We start from the raw sequence: 16180 nt of genomic DNA, 5'->3' as shown, positions 1-16180 counted from the left end.
ATTCAGTGTGGTACCACATTACTACGTGTTTCAAACCAGAAAAAACCCAGGATCTGGCCAACAAGCATGGGAAAGATGCAAACTCATGAGCCAGACGCGCGCATAACCCAGACCTATCCCAGACCTAACCGGTGTTATCCTCTAAAATATTCATCGAATCCAGGTCTAATTGACTGTTTCAGTGTGGTAATACATTACTACGTGTTTCAATCCAGAAAAATCCCTGGATCTGGCTTCCGAGTATGCCAAAAAGCAAACTCATGAGCCAGATGGTGGCATATCCCAGACCTATCCCAGACCTAACCGGTGTTATCCTCTAAAATATTGATCGAAACCAGGATGAATTGACTGTTTTAGTGTGGTACCACCTTACTACGTGATTCAAACCAGAAAAAACCCACGATCTGGCCAACAAGCATCAGAAAAATCCGAAATCAAGAGCCAGATGCGGGCATAACCCAGACCTAACACAGACCTAACAGGTGCTATCCTCTAAAATATTGATCGAATCCAGGTTTAATTGACTGTTTCAGTGTGTTACCGCATTACTACGTGCTTCAAACCGGAAAAAATCCAGGATCTGACCAACAAGCATGAGAAAAATGCAAACTCATGAGCCAGATGCACGCATAACCCAGACCTATCCCAGACCTAACCGGTGTTATCCTCTAAAATATTCATCGAATCCAGGTTTAATTGACTGTTTCAGTGTGGTAATACATTACTACGTGTTTCAATCCAGAAAAAGCCCTGGATCTGGCTTCCGAGTATGCGAAAATGCAAAATCATGTGCCAGATGCAGGCATATCCCAGACCTAACCCGGACCTAAACGGTGCTATCCTCTAAAATATTGATCGAAACCAGGTTTAATTGATTGTTTCAGTGTGGTAACACATTACTACGTGTTTCAAGCCAGTAAAAACCCAGGATTTGGCCAACGAGTATGCGAAAAATGCAACATCATGAGCCAGATGCGCGCATAACCCTGACCTAACCCAGACCAAACCGGTATTATCCTCTAAAATATTCATCAAAACCAGGTTTAATTGAGTGTTTCAGTGTGGTACCACATTACAACGTGATTCAAACTAGAAAAAACCCAGGATCTGGTCAACAAGCATGCGAAAAATGCAAAATCGTGAGCCAGATGCGCGCATAACCCAGAGCTATCCCAGACCTAACCGGTGTTATCCTCTAAAATATTGATCGAAACCAGGTTTAATTGACTGTTTCAGTGTGGCACCACATTACTACGTGATTCAAACGAGAAATGACCCAGGATCTGGCCAACAAGCATGGGAAAAATGCAAACTCATGAGCCAGATGCACGCATATCCCAGACCTAACCCGGACCTAAACGGTGCTATCCTCTAAAATATTGATCGATACCAGGTGTAATTGACTGTTTCAGTGTGGTACCACATTACTACGTGATTCAAACTAGAAAAAACCCAGGATCTGGTCAACAAGCATGCGAAAAATGCAAAACCATGAGCCAGATGTGCGCATATCTCCGACCTAACCCAGACCTAAACGGTGCTATCCTCTAAAATATTGATCGAATCCAGGTTTAATTGACTGTTTCAGTGTGTTACCGCATTACTACGTGCTTCAAACCGGAAAAAATCCAGGAACTGACCAACAAGCATGAGAAAAATGCAAACTCATGAGCCAGATGCACGCATAACCCAGACCTATCCCAGACCTAACCGGTGTTATCCTCTAAAATATTCATCGAATCCAGGTTTAATTGACTGTTTCAGTGTGGTAATACATTACTACGTGTTTCAATCCAGAAAAAGCCCTGGATCTGGCTTCCGAGTATGCGAAAATGCAAAATCATGTGCCAGATGCAGGCATATCCCAGACCTAACCCGGACCTAAACGGTGCTATCCTCTAAAATATTGATCGAAACCAGGTTTAATTGATTGTTTCAGTGTGGTAACACATTACTACGTGTTTCAAGCCAGTAAAAACCCAGGATTTGGCCAACGAGTATGCGAAAAATGCAACATCATGAGCCAGATGCGCGCATAACCCTGACCTAACCCAGACCAAACCGGTATTATCCTCTAAAATATTCATCAAAACCAGGTTTAATTGAGTGTTTCAGTGTGGTACCACATTACAACGTGATTCAAACTAGAAAAAACCCAGGATCTGGTCAACAAGCATGCGAAAAATGCAAAATCGTGAGCCAGATGCGCGCATAACCCAGAGCTATCCCAGACCTAACCGGTGTTATCCTCTAAAATATTGATCGAAACCAGGTTTAATTGACTGTTTCAGTGTGGCACCACATTACTACGTGATTCAAACGAGAAAAGACCCAGGATCTGGCCAACAAGCATGGGAAAAATGCAAACTCATGAGCCAGATGCACGCATATCCCAGACCTAACCCGGACCTAAACGGTGCTATCCTCTAAAATATTGATCGATACCAGGTGTAATTGACTGTTTCAGTGTGGTACCACATTACTACGTGATTCAAACTAGAAAAAACCCAGGATCTGGTCAACAAGCATGCGAAAAATGCAAAACCATGAGCCAGATGCGCGCATATCTCCGACCTAACCCAGACCTAAACGGTGCTATCCTCTAAAATATTGATCGAATCCAGGTTTAATTGACTGTTTCAGTGTGGTACCGCATTACTACGTGATTCAAACCAGAAAAAACCCAGGATCTGGCCAACAAGCATGGGAGTAATACTAAATCATGAGGCAGGGGCGGGCATAACCCAGACCTATCCCAGACCTAAACGGTGCTATCCTCTAAAATATTCATCGAAACCAGGTTCAATTGACTGTTTCAGTGTGGTACCACATTGCTACGTGATTCAAACTAGAAAAAACGCAGGATCTGGCCAACAAGCATGGGAAAAATGCAAACTCATGAGCCAGGTGCGCGCATAACCCAAACCTATCCCAGACCTAACCGGTGTTATCCTCTAAAATATTGATCGAAACCAGGTTTATTTGTCTGTTCCAGTGTGGTACCACATTACTACGTGATCCAAACCAGTAAAAACCCAGGATCCGGCCAAGAAGGATACGATAAATACACAATCATGAGCCAGATATGGGCAAACTCAGACGTAACACAGACCTAACCGGTGTTGTCATCCAAAATATTGATCGAAACCAGGTTTAATTGACTGATTCAGTGTGGTACCACATTACTACATGTTTCAAACCAGAAAAAACCCAGGATCTGGCCAACAAGCATGAGAAAAATGCAAAATCATGTGCCAGATGCGGGCATAACCCAGACCTAACACAGACCTAACAGGTGCTATCGTCTAGAATATTGATCGAAACCAGGTTTAGTTGACTGTTTCAGTGTGTTACCGCATCACTACGTTATTCAAACCAGAAAAAACCCAGGATCTGGCCAACAAGCATGGGAAAAATGCAAACTCATGAGCCAGATGCGCGCATAACCCAGACCTATCCCAGACCTAACCGGTGTTATCCCCTAAAATATTCAACGAATCCAGGTTTAATTGACTGTTTCAGTGTGGTACCACCTTACTACGTGATTCAAACCAGAAAAAACCCACGATCTGGCCAACAAGAATGAGAAAAATCCAAAATCAAGAGCCAGATGCGGGCATAACCCAGACCTAACACAGACCTAACAGGTGCTATCCTCTAAAATATTGATCGAATCCAGGTTTAATTGACTGTTTCAGTGTGGTACCACATTACTACGTGATTCAAACGAGAAAAGACCCAGGATCTGGCCAACAAGCATGGGAAAAATGCAAACTCATGAGCCAGATGCACGCATAACCCAGACCTAACACAGACCTAACAGGTGCTATCCTCTAGAATATTGATCGAAACCAGGTTTAATTGACTGTTTCAGTGTGGTACCACATTACTACGTGATTCAAATGAGAAGAAACCCACGATCTGGCCAAGAAGCATGAGAAAAATGCAGAATCATGAGCCAGATGCGGGCATATCCCAGACCTAACACAGACCTAACAGGTGCTATCCTCTAGAATATTGATCGAAACCAGGTTTAATTGACTGTTTCAGTGTGGTAACACATTACTACGTGTTTCAATCCAGTAAAAACCCAGGATCTGGCCAACGAGTATGCGAAAAAGGCAACATCATGAGCCAGATGCGCGCATAACCCAGACCTATCCCAGACCTAACCGGTGCTATCCTCTAAAATATTGATCGATACCAGGTTTAATTGACTGTTTCAGTGTGGTAATACATTACTACGTGTTTCAATCCAGAAAAAGCCCTGGATCTGGCTTCCGAGTATGCCATAAAGCAAACTCATGAGCCTGATGGTGGCATATCCCTGACCTATCCCAGACCTAACCGGTGTTATCCTCTAAAATATTGATCGAAACCAGGATTAATTGCCCGTTTTAGTGTGGTACCACCTAACTACGTGCTTCAAACCAGAAAAAACCCAGGATCTGGCCAACAAGCATGGGAAAAATGCAAACTCATGAGCCAGATGCACGCATAACCCAGAGCTATCCCAGACCTAACCGGTGTTATCCTCTAAAATATTGATCGAAACCAGGTTTAATTGACTGTTTCAGTGTGGTACCACCTTACTACATGATTCAAACGAGAAAAGACCCAGGATCTGGCCAACAAGCATGGGAAAAATGCAAACTCATGAGCCAGATGCACGCATAAGCCAGACCTATCGCAGACCTAACCGGTGTTATCCTCTAAAATATTCATCGAATCCAGGTTTAATTGACTGTTTCAGTGTGGTACCACATTACTACGTGATTCAAACCAGAAAAAACCCTGGATCTGGCCAACGAGTATGCGAAAATGGAAAATCATGTGCCAGATGCTGGCATATCCCAGACCTAACCCGGACCTAAACGGTGCTATCCTCTAAAATATTGATCGAAACCAGGTTTAATTGACTGTTTCATTGTGGTAATACATTACTACGTGTTTCAATCCAGAAAAAGCCCTGGATCTGGCTTCCGAGTATGCCATAAAGCAAACTCATGAGCCTGATGGTGGCATATCCCAGACCTATCCCAGACATAACCGGTGTTATCCTCTAAAATATTGATCGAAACCAGGTTTAATTGATTGCTTCAGTGTGGTAAAACATTACTACGTGTTTCAATCCAGTAAAAACCCAGGATCTGGCCAACGAGTATGCGAAAAAGGCAACATCATGAGCCAGATGCGCGCATAGCCCAGACCTATCCTAGACCTAACCGGTGCTATCCTCTAAAATATTGATCGATACCAGGTGTAATTGACTGTTTCAGTGTGCTACGACATTACTACGTGATTCAAACTAAAAAAAACCCAGGATCTGGTCAACAAGCATGCCAAAAATGCAAACTCATGAGCCAGATGCGCGCATAACCCAGACCTATCCCAGACCTAACCGGTGTTATCCTCTCAAATATTGATCGAAACCAGGTTTAATTGATTGTTTCAGTGTGGTAAAACATTACTACATGTTTCAATCCAGTAAAAACCCAGGATCTGGCCACCAAGCATGAGAAAAATGCAAAATCATGAGCCAGATGCGGGCATAACCCAGACCTAACCCAGACCTAACAGGTGCTATCCTCTAGAAAATTGTTCGAAACCAGGTTTAATTGACTGTTTCAGTGTGGTACCACATTACTACGTGATTCAAACCAGAAAAAACCCAGGATCCGGCCAAGAAGGATACGATAAATGCACTATCATGAGCCAGATACGGGCAAACTCAGACGTAACACAGACCTAACCGGTGTTGTCATCCAAAATATTGATCGAAACCAGGTTTAATTAACTGATCCAGTGTGGTACCACATTACTACGTGTTTCAAACCAGAAAAAACCCAGGATCTGGCCAACGAGTATGCGAAAATGCAAACTCATGAGCCAGATGCGCGCATAACCCAGACCTAACACAGACCTAACAGGTGCTATCCTCTTAAGTATTGATCGAATCCAGGTTTAATTGACTGTTTCAGTGTGGTACCACATTACTATGTGATTCAAACGAGAAAAGACCCAGGATCTGGCCAACAAGCATGGGAAAAATGCAAACTCATGAGCCAGATGCGGGCATAACCCAGACCTAACACAGACCTAACAGGTGCTATCCTCTAGAATATTGATCGAAACCAGGTTTAATTGATTGTTTCAGTGTGGTACCACATTACTACGTGATTCAAACGAGAAAAAACCCACGATCTGGCCAACAAGCATGAGAAAAATGCAAAATCATGAGCCAGATGCGGGCATATCCCAGACCTAACACAGACCTAACAGGTGCTATCCTCTAGAATATTGATGGAAACCAGGTTTAATTGACTGTTTCAGTGTGGTACCACATTACTACGTGATTCAAACCAGAAAAAACTCTCGATCTGGCCAACGAGTATGCGAAAATGCAAAATCATGAGCCAGATGCTGGCATATCCCAGACCTAACCCGGACCTAAACGGCGCTATCCTCTAAAATATTGATCGAAACCAGGTTTAATTGACTGTTTCAGTGTGGTAACACATTACTACGTGTTTCAAGCCAGTAAGAACCCAGGATTTGGCCAACGAGTATGCGAAAAAGGCAACATCATGAGCCAGATGCGCGCATAACCCAGACCTAACCCAGACCAAACCGGTATTATCCTCTAAAATATTCATCAAAGCCAGGTTTAATTGAGTGTTTCAGTGTGGTACCACATTACAACGTGATTCAAACTAGAAAAAACCCAGGATTTGGTCAACAGTCATGCGAAAAATGCAAAATCGTGAGCCAGATGCGCGCATATCCCAGACCTAACCCAGACCAAACCGGTATTATCCTCTAAAATATTCATCAAAGCCAGGTTTAATTGAGTGTTTCAGTGTGGTACCACATTACAACGTGATTCAAACTAGAAAAAACCCAGGATCTGGTCAACAGTCATTCGAAAAATGCAAAATCGTGAGCCAGATGCGCGCATAACCCAGACCTATCCCAGACCTAACCGGTGCTATCCTCTAAAATATTCATCGAATCCAGGTTTAATTGACTGTTTCAGTGTGGTAATACATTACTACGTGTTTCAATCCAGGAAAAGCCCTGGATCTGGCTGCCGAGTATGCCATAAAGCAAACTCATGAGCCAGATGGTGACATATCCCAGACCTATCCCAGACCTAACCGGTGTTATCCTCTAAAATATTGATCGAAACCAGGATTAATTGACTGTTTTAGTGTGGTACCACCTTACTACGTGCTTCAAACCAGAAAAAACCCAGGATCTGGCCAACAAGCATGGGAAAAATGCAAAATCAAGAGCCAGATGCGGTCATAACTCAGACCTAACGCATACCTAACAGGTGCTATCCTCTTGAATATTGATCGAAACCAGGTTTAATTGACTGTTTCAGTGTGGTACCACATTACTACGTGATTCAAACCAGAAAAAACTCTGGATCTGGCCAACGAGTATGCGAACATGCAAAATCATGTGCCAGATGCTGGCATATCCCAGACCTAACCCGGACCTAAACGGTGCTATCCTCTAAAATATTGATCGAAACCAGGTTTAATTGACTGTTTCAGTGTGGTACCACATTACTATGTGATTCAAACTAGAAAAAACGCAGGATGTGGGCAACAAGCATTGGAAAAATGCAAAATCATGTGCCAGATGCGGGCATAACCCAGACCTAACACAGACCTAACAGGTGCTATCGTCTAGAATATTGATCGAAACCAGGTTTAGTTGACTGTTTCAGTGTGTTACCGCATTACTACGTTATTCAAACCAGAAAAAACCCAGGATCTGGCCAACAAGCATGGGAAAAATGCAAACTCATGAGCCAGATGCGCGCATAACGCAGACCTATCCCGGACCTAACCGGTGTTATCCTCTAAAATATTCAACGAATCCAGGTTTAATTGACTGTTTCAGTGTGGTACCACCTTACTACGTGATTCAAACCAGAAAAAACCCACGATCGGGCCAACAAGAATGAGAAAAATCCAAAATCAAGAGCCAGATGCGGGCATAACCCAGACCTAACACAGACCTAACAGGTGCTATCCTCTAAAATATTGATCGAATCCAGGTTTAATTGACTGTTTCAGTGTGGTACCACATTACTACGTGATTCAAATGAGAAGAAACCCACGATCTGGCCAAGAAGCATGAGAAAAATGCAGAATCATGAGCCAGATGCGGGCATATCCCAGACCTAACACAGACCTAACAGGTGCTATCCTCTAGAATATTGATCGAAACCAGGTTTAATTGACTGTTTCAGTGTGGTAACACATTACTACGTGTTTCAAGCCAGTAAAAACCCAGGATTTGGCCAACGAGTATGCGAAAAATGCAACATCATGAGCCAGATGCGCGCATAACCCAGACCTAACCCAGACCTAACCGGTGTTATCCTCTAAAATATTGATCGAAACCAGGTTTAATTGACTGTTTCAGTGTGGTACCACATTACAACGTGATTCAAACCAGAAAAAACCCAGGATCTGGCCAACAAGCATGGGAAAAATGCAAACTCATGAGCCAGATGCACGCATAACCCAGAGCTATCCCAGACCTAACCGGTGTTATCCTCTAAAATATTGATCGAAACCAGGTTTAATTGACTGTTTCAGTGTGGTACCACCTTACTACATGATTCAAACGAGAAAAGACCCAGGATCTGGCCAACAAGCATGGGAAAAATGCAAACTCATGAGCCAGATGCACGCATAAGCCAGACCTATCCCAGACCTAACCGGTGTTATCCTCTAAAATATTCATCGAATCCAGGTTTAATTGACTGTTTCAGTGTGGTAATACATTACTACGAGTTTCAATCCAGAAAAAGCCCTGGATCTGGCTTCCGAGTATGCCATAAAGCAAACTCATGAGCCAGATGGTGGCATATCCCAGACCTATCCCAGACCTAACCGGTGTTATCCTCTAAAATATTCAACGAATCCAGGTTTAATTGACTGTTTTAGTGTGGTACCACCTAACTACGTGCTTCAAACCAGAAAAAACCCAGGATCTGGCCAACAAGCATGGGAAAAATGCATAATCAAGAGCCAGATGCGGGCATAACTCAGACCTAACACAGACCTATCAGGTGCTATCCTCTTGAATATTGATCGAAACCAGGTTTAATTGACTGTTTCAGTGTGGTACCGCATTACTACGTGATTCAAACCAGAAAAAACCCTGGATCTGGCCAACGAGTATGCGAAAATGGAAAATCATGTGCCAGATGCTGGCATATCCCAGACCTAACCCGGACCTAAACGGTGCTATCCTCTAAAATATTGATCGAAACCAGGTTGAATTGACTGTTTCAGTGTGGTAATACATTACTACGTGTTTCAATCCAGAAAAAGCCTTGGATCTGGCTTCCGAGTATGCCATAAAGCAAACTCATGAGCCTGATGGTGGCATATCCCAGACCTATCCCAGACCTAACCGGTGTTATCCTCTAAAATATTGATCGAAACCAGGTTTAATTGATTGCTTCAGTGTGGTAAAACATTACTACGTGTTTCAATCCAGTAAAAACCCAGGATTTGGCCAACGAGTATGCGAAAAAGGCAACATCATGAGCCAGATGCGCGCATAACCCAGACCTAACCCAGACCAAACCGGTGTTATCCTCTAGAATATTGAGCGAAACCAGGTTTAATTGACTGTTTCAGTGTGGTACCACATTACTACGTGATTCAAACCAGAAAAAACCCAGGATCTGGCCAACAAGCATGGGAAAAATGCAAACTCATGAGCCAGATGCGGGCATAACCCAGACCTAACACAGACCTAACAGGTGCTATCCTCTAGAATATTGATCGAAACCAGGTTTAATTGACTGTTTCAGTGTGGTACCACATTACTACGTGATTCAAACGAGAAAAAACCCACGATCTGGCCAACAAGCATGAGAAAATGCAAAATCATGAGCCAGATGCGGGCATATCCCAGACCTAACCCGGACCTAAACGGCGCTATCCTCTAAAATATTGATCGAAACCAGGTTTAATTGACTGTTTCAGTGTGGTAACACATTACTACGTGTTTCAAGCCAGTAAAAACCCAGGATTTGGCCAACGAGTATGCGAAAAATGCAACATCATGAGCCAGATGCGCGCATAACCCAGACCTAACCCAGACCAAACCGGTATTATCCTCTAAGATATTCATCAAAGCCAGGTTTAATTGAGTGTTTCAGTGTGGTACCACATTACAACGTGATTCAAACTAGAAAAAACCCAGGATCTGGTCAACAGTCATGCGAAAAATGCAAAATCGTGAGCCAGATGCGCGCATATCCCAGACCTAACCCAGACCAAACCGGTATTATCCTCTAAAATATTCATCAAAGCCAGGTTTAATTGAGTGTTTCAGTGTGGTACCACATTACAACGTGATTCAAACTAGAAAAAACCCAGGATCTGGTCAACAGTCATGCGAAAAATGCAAAATCGTGAGCCAGATGCGCGCATAACCCAGACCTATCCCAGACCTAACCGGTGCTATCCTCTAAAATATTCATCGAATCCAGGTTTAATTGACTGTTTCAGTGTGGTAATACATTACTACGTGTTTCAATCCAGGAAAAGCCCTGGATCTGGCTGCCGAGTATGCCATAAAGCAAACTCATGAGCCAGATGGTGACATATCCCAGACCTATCCCAGACCTAACCGGTGTTATCCTCTAAAATATTGATCGAAACCAGGATTAATTGACTGTTTTAGTGTGGTACCACCTTACTACGTGCTTCAAACCAGAAAAAACCCAGGATCTGGCCAACAAGCATGGGAAAAATGCAAAATCAAGAGCCAGATGCGGTCATAACTCAGACCTAACGCATACCTAACAGGTGCTATCCTCTTGAATATTGATCGAAACCAGGTTTAATTGACTGTTTCAGTGTGGTACCACATTACTACGTGATTCAAACCAGAAAAAACTCTGGATCTGGCCAACGAGTATGCGAAAATGCAAAATCATGTGCCAGATGCTGGCATATCCCAGACCTAACCCTGACCAAAACGGTGCTATCCTCTAAAATATTAATCGAAACCAGGCTTAATTGACTGTTTCAGTGTGGTACCACATTACTACGTGATTCAAACTAGAAAAAACCCAGGATCTGGTCAAGAAGCATGCGAAAAATGCAAAATCGTGAGCCAGATGCTGGCATATCCCAGACCTAACCAAGACCTAAACGGTGCTATCCTCTAAGATATTGATCAAAACCAGGTTAGTTGACTGTTTCAGTGTGGTACAACATTACTTCGTGATTCAAACTAGAAATAACGCAGGATCTGGCCAACAAGCATTGGAAAAATGCAAACTCATGAGCCAGATGCGCGCATAACCCAGAACTATCCCAGACCTAACCGGTGCTATCCTCTAAAATATTGATCGAAACCAGGTTTAATTGACTGTTTCAGTGTGGTACCACATTACTACGTGATTCAAACCAGAAAAAACTCTGGATCTGGCCAACGAGTATGCGAACATGCAAAATCATGTGCCAGATGCTGGCATATCCCAGACCTAACCCGGACCTAAACGGTGCTATCCTCTCAAATATTGATCGAAACCAGGTTTAATTGACTGTTTCAGTGTGGTACCACATTACTATGTGATTCAAACTAGAAAAAACGCAGGATGTGGGCAACAAGCATTGGAAAAATGCAAACTCATGAGCCAGATGCGCGCATAACCCAGACCTATCCCAGACCTAGCCGGTGTTATCCTCTAAAATATTGATCGAAACCAGGTTTAATTGACTGTTTCAGTGTGGTACCACGTTACTACGTGATTCAAACGAGAAAAGACCCAGGATCTGGCCAACAAGCATGGGAAAAATGCAAACTCATGAGCCAGATGTACGCATAACCCAGACCTATCCCAGACCTAACCGGTGCTATCCTCTAAAATATTCATCGAATCCAGGTTTAATTGACTGTTTCAGTGTGGTAATACATTACTACGTGTTTCAATCCAGGAAAAGCCCTGGATCTGGCTGCCGAGTATGCCATAAAGCAAACTCATGAGCCAGATGGTGACATATCCCAGACCTATCCCAGACCTAACCGGTGTTATCCTCTAAAATATTGATCGAAACCAGGATTAATTGACTGTTTTAGTGTGGTACCACCTTACTACGTGCTTCAAACCAGAAAAAACCCAGGATCTGGCCAACAAGCATGGGAAAAATGCAAAATCAAGAGCCAGATGCGGTCATAACTCAGACCTAACGCATACCTAACAGGTGCTATCCTCTTGAATATTGATCGAAACCAGGTTTAATTGACTGTTTCAGTGTGGTACCACATTACTACGTGATTCAAACCAGAAAAAACTCTGGATCTGGCCAACGAGTATGCGAAAATGCAAAATCATGTGCCAGATGCTGGCATATCCCAGACCTAACCCGGACCAAAACGGTGCTATCCTCTAAAATATTGATCGAAACCAGGCTTAATTGACTGTTTCAGTGTGGTACCACATTACTACGTGATTCAAACTAGAAAAAACCCAGGATCTGGTCAAGAAGCATGCGAAAAATGCAAAATCGTGAGCCAGATGCTGGCATATCCCAGACCTAACCAAGACCTAAACGGTGCTATCCTCTAAAATATTGATCGAAACCAGGTTTAATTGACTGTTTCAGTGTGGTACCACGTTACTACGTGATTCAAACGAGAAAAGACCCAGGATCTGGCCAACAAGCATGGGAAAAATGCAAACTCATGAGCCAGATGCGCGCATAACCCAGAACTATCCCAGACCTAACCGGTGTTATCCTCTAAAATATTGATCGAAACCAGGATTAATTGCCTGTTTTAGTGTGGTACCACCTTACTACGTGCTTCAAACCAGAAAAAACCCAGGATCTGGCCAACAAGCATGGGAAAAATGCAAAATCAAGAGCCAGATGCGGGCATAACTCAGACCTAACAAAGACCTAACAGGTGCTATCCTCTTGAATATTGATCGAAACCAGGTTTAATTGACTGTTTCAGTGTGGTACCACATTACTACGTGATTCAAACCTGAAAAAACTCTGGATCTGGCCAACGAGTATGCGAAAATGCAAAATCATGTGCCAGATGCTGGCATATCCCAGACCTAACCCGGACCTAAACGGTGCTATCCTCTAAAATATTGATCGAAACCAGGTTTAATTGACTGTTTCAGTGTGGTAACACATTACTACGTGTTTCAATCCAGTAAAAACCCAGGATCTGGCCAACAAGTATGCGAAAAAGGCAACATCATGAGCCAGATGCGCGCATAACCCAGGCCTATCCCAGACCTAACCGGTGCTATCCTCTAAAATATTGATCGATACCAGGTTTAATTTACTGTTTCAGTGTGGTAATACATTACTACGTGTTTCAATCCAGAAAAAGCCCTGGATCTGGCTTCCGAGTATGCCATAAAGCAAACTCATGTGCCAGATGGTGGCATATCCCAGACCTATCCCAGACCTAACCGGTGTTATCCTCTAAAATATTGATCGAAACCAGGTTTAATTGATTGTTTCAGAGTGGTAACACATTACTACGTGTTTCAATCCAGTAAACACCCAGGATCTGGCCAACGAGTATGCGAACATGCAAAATCATGTGCCAGATGCTGGCATATCCCAGACCTAACCCGGACCTAAACGGTGCTATCCTCTAAAATATTGATCGAAACCAGGTTTAATTGACTGTTTCAGTGTGGTACCACATTACTATGTGATTCAAACTAGAAAAAACGCAGGATGTGGGCAACAAGCATTGGAAAAATGCAAACTCATGAGCCAGATGCGCGCATAACCCAGACCTATCCCAGACCTAGCCGGTGTTATCCTCTAAAATATTGATCGAAACCAGGTTTAATTGACTGTTTCAGTGTGGTACCACGTTACTACGTGATTCAAACGAGAAAAGACCCAGGATCTGGCCAACAAGCATGGGAAAAATGCAAACTCATGAGCCAGATGTACGCATAACCCAGACCTATCCCAGACCTAACCGGTGTTATCCTCTAAAATATTGATCGAAACCAGGATTAATTGCCTGTTTTAGTGTGGTACCACCTTACTACGTGCTTCAAACCAGAAAAAACCCAGGATCTGGCCAACAAGCATGGGAAAAATGCAAAATCAAGAGCCAGATGCGGGCATAACTCAGACCAAACGCATACCTAACAGGTGCTATCCTCTTGAATATTGATCGAAACCAGGTTTCATTGACTGTTTCAGTGTGGTACCACATTACTACGTGATTCAAACCAGAAAAAACTCTGGATCTGGCCAACGAGTATGCGAAAATGCAAAATCATGTGCCAGATGCTGGCATATCCCAGACCTAACCCGGACCAAAACGGTGCTATCCTCTAAAATATTGATCGAAACCAGGTTTAATTGACTGTTTCAGTGTGGTACCACATTACTACGTGATTCAAACTAGAAAAAACCCAGGATCTGGTCAAGAAGCATGCGAAAAATGCAAAATCGTGAGTCAGATGCTGGCATATCCCAGACCTAACCAAGACCTAAACGGTGCTATCCTCTAAGATATTGATCAAAACCAGGTTAGTTGACTGTTTCAGTGTGGTACAACATTACTACGTGATTCAAACTAGAAAAAACGCAGGATCTGGCCAACAAGCATTGGAAAAATGCAAACTCATGAGCCAGATGCGCGCATAACCCAGAACTATCCCAGACCTAACCGGTGTTATCCTCTAACATATTGATCGAAACCAGGATTAATTGCCTGTTTTAGTGTGGTACCACCTTACTACGTGCTTCAAACCAGAAAAAACCCAGGATCTGGCCAACACGCATGGGAAAAATGCAAAATCAAGAGCCAGATGCGGGCATAACTCTGACCTAACGCAGACCTAACAGGTGCTATCCTCTTGAAAATTGATCGAAACCAGGTTTAATTGACTGTTTCAGTGTGGTACCACATTACTACGTGATTCAAACCAGAAAAAACTCTGGATCTGGCCAACGAGTATGCGAAAATGCAAAATCATGTGCCAGTTGCTGGCATATCCCAGACCTAACCCGAACCTAAACGGTGCTATCCTCTAAAATATTGATCGAAACCAGGTTTAATTGACTGTTTCAGTGTGGTACCACATTACTATGTGATTCAAACTAGAAAAAACGCAGGATCTGGGCAACAAGCATTGGAAAAATGCAAACTCATGAGCCAGATGCGCGCATAACCAGGACCTATCCCAGACCTAGCCGGTGTTATCCTCTAAAATATTGATCGAAACCAGGTTTAATTGACTGTTTCAGTGTGGTAATACATTACTACGTGTTTCAATCCAGAAAAAGCCCTGGATCTGGCTTCCGAGTATGCCATAAAGCAAACTCATGAGCCAGATGGTGGCATATCCCAGACCTATCCCAGACCTAACCGGTCTTATCCTCTAAAATATTGATCGAAACCAGGATTAATTGCCTGTTTTAGTGTGGTACCACCTTACTACGTGCTTCAAACCAGAAAACACCCAGGATCTGGCCAACGAGTATGCGAACATGCAAAATCATGTGCCAGATGCTGGCATATCCCAGACCTAACCCGGACCTAAACGGTGCTATCCTCTAAAATATTGATCGAAACCAGGTTTAATTGACTGTTTCAGTGTGGTACCACATTACTATGTGATTCAAACTAGAAAAAACGCAGGATGTGGGCAACAAGCATTGGAAAAATGCAAACTCATGAGCCAGATGCGCGCATAACCCAGACCTATCCCAGACCTAGCCGGTGTTATCCTTTAAAATATTGATCGAAACCAGGTTTAATTGACTGTTTCAGTGTGGTACCACGTTACTACGTGATTCAAACGAGAAAAGACCCAGGATCTGGCCAACAAGCATGGGAAAAATGCAAACTCATGAGCCAGATGTACGCATAACCCAGACCTATCCCGGACCTAACCGGTGTTATCCTCTAAAATATTCATCGAATCCGGGTTTAATTGACTGTTTCAGTGTGGTAACACATTACTACGTGTTTCAATCCAGTAAAAACCCAGGATCTGGCGAACAAGTATGCGAAAAAGGCAACATCATGAGCCAGATGCGCGCATAACCCAGATCTATCCCAGACCTAACCGGTGCTATCCTCTAAAATATTCATCGAGACCAGGTGTAATTGACTGATTCAGTGTGGTACCACA

This window comes from Colletes latitarsis, chromosome 4 (assembly GCF_051014445.1).
Source record: "Colletes latitarsis isolate SP2378_abdomen chromosome 4, iyColLati1, whole genome shotgun sequence".
In the NCBI taxonomy this organism is placed as follows: Eukaryota; Metazoa; Arthropoda; class Insecta; order Hymenoptera; family Colletidae; genus Colletes; species Colletes latitarsis.
Note: the sequence above shows the minus strand (reverse complement) of the source record.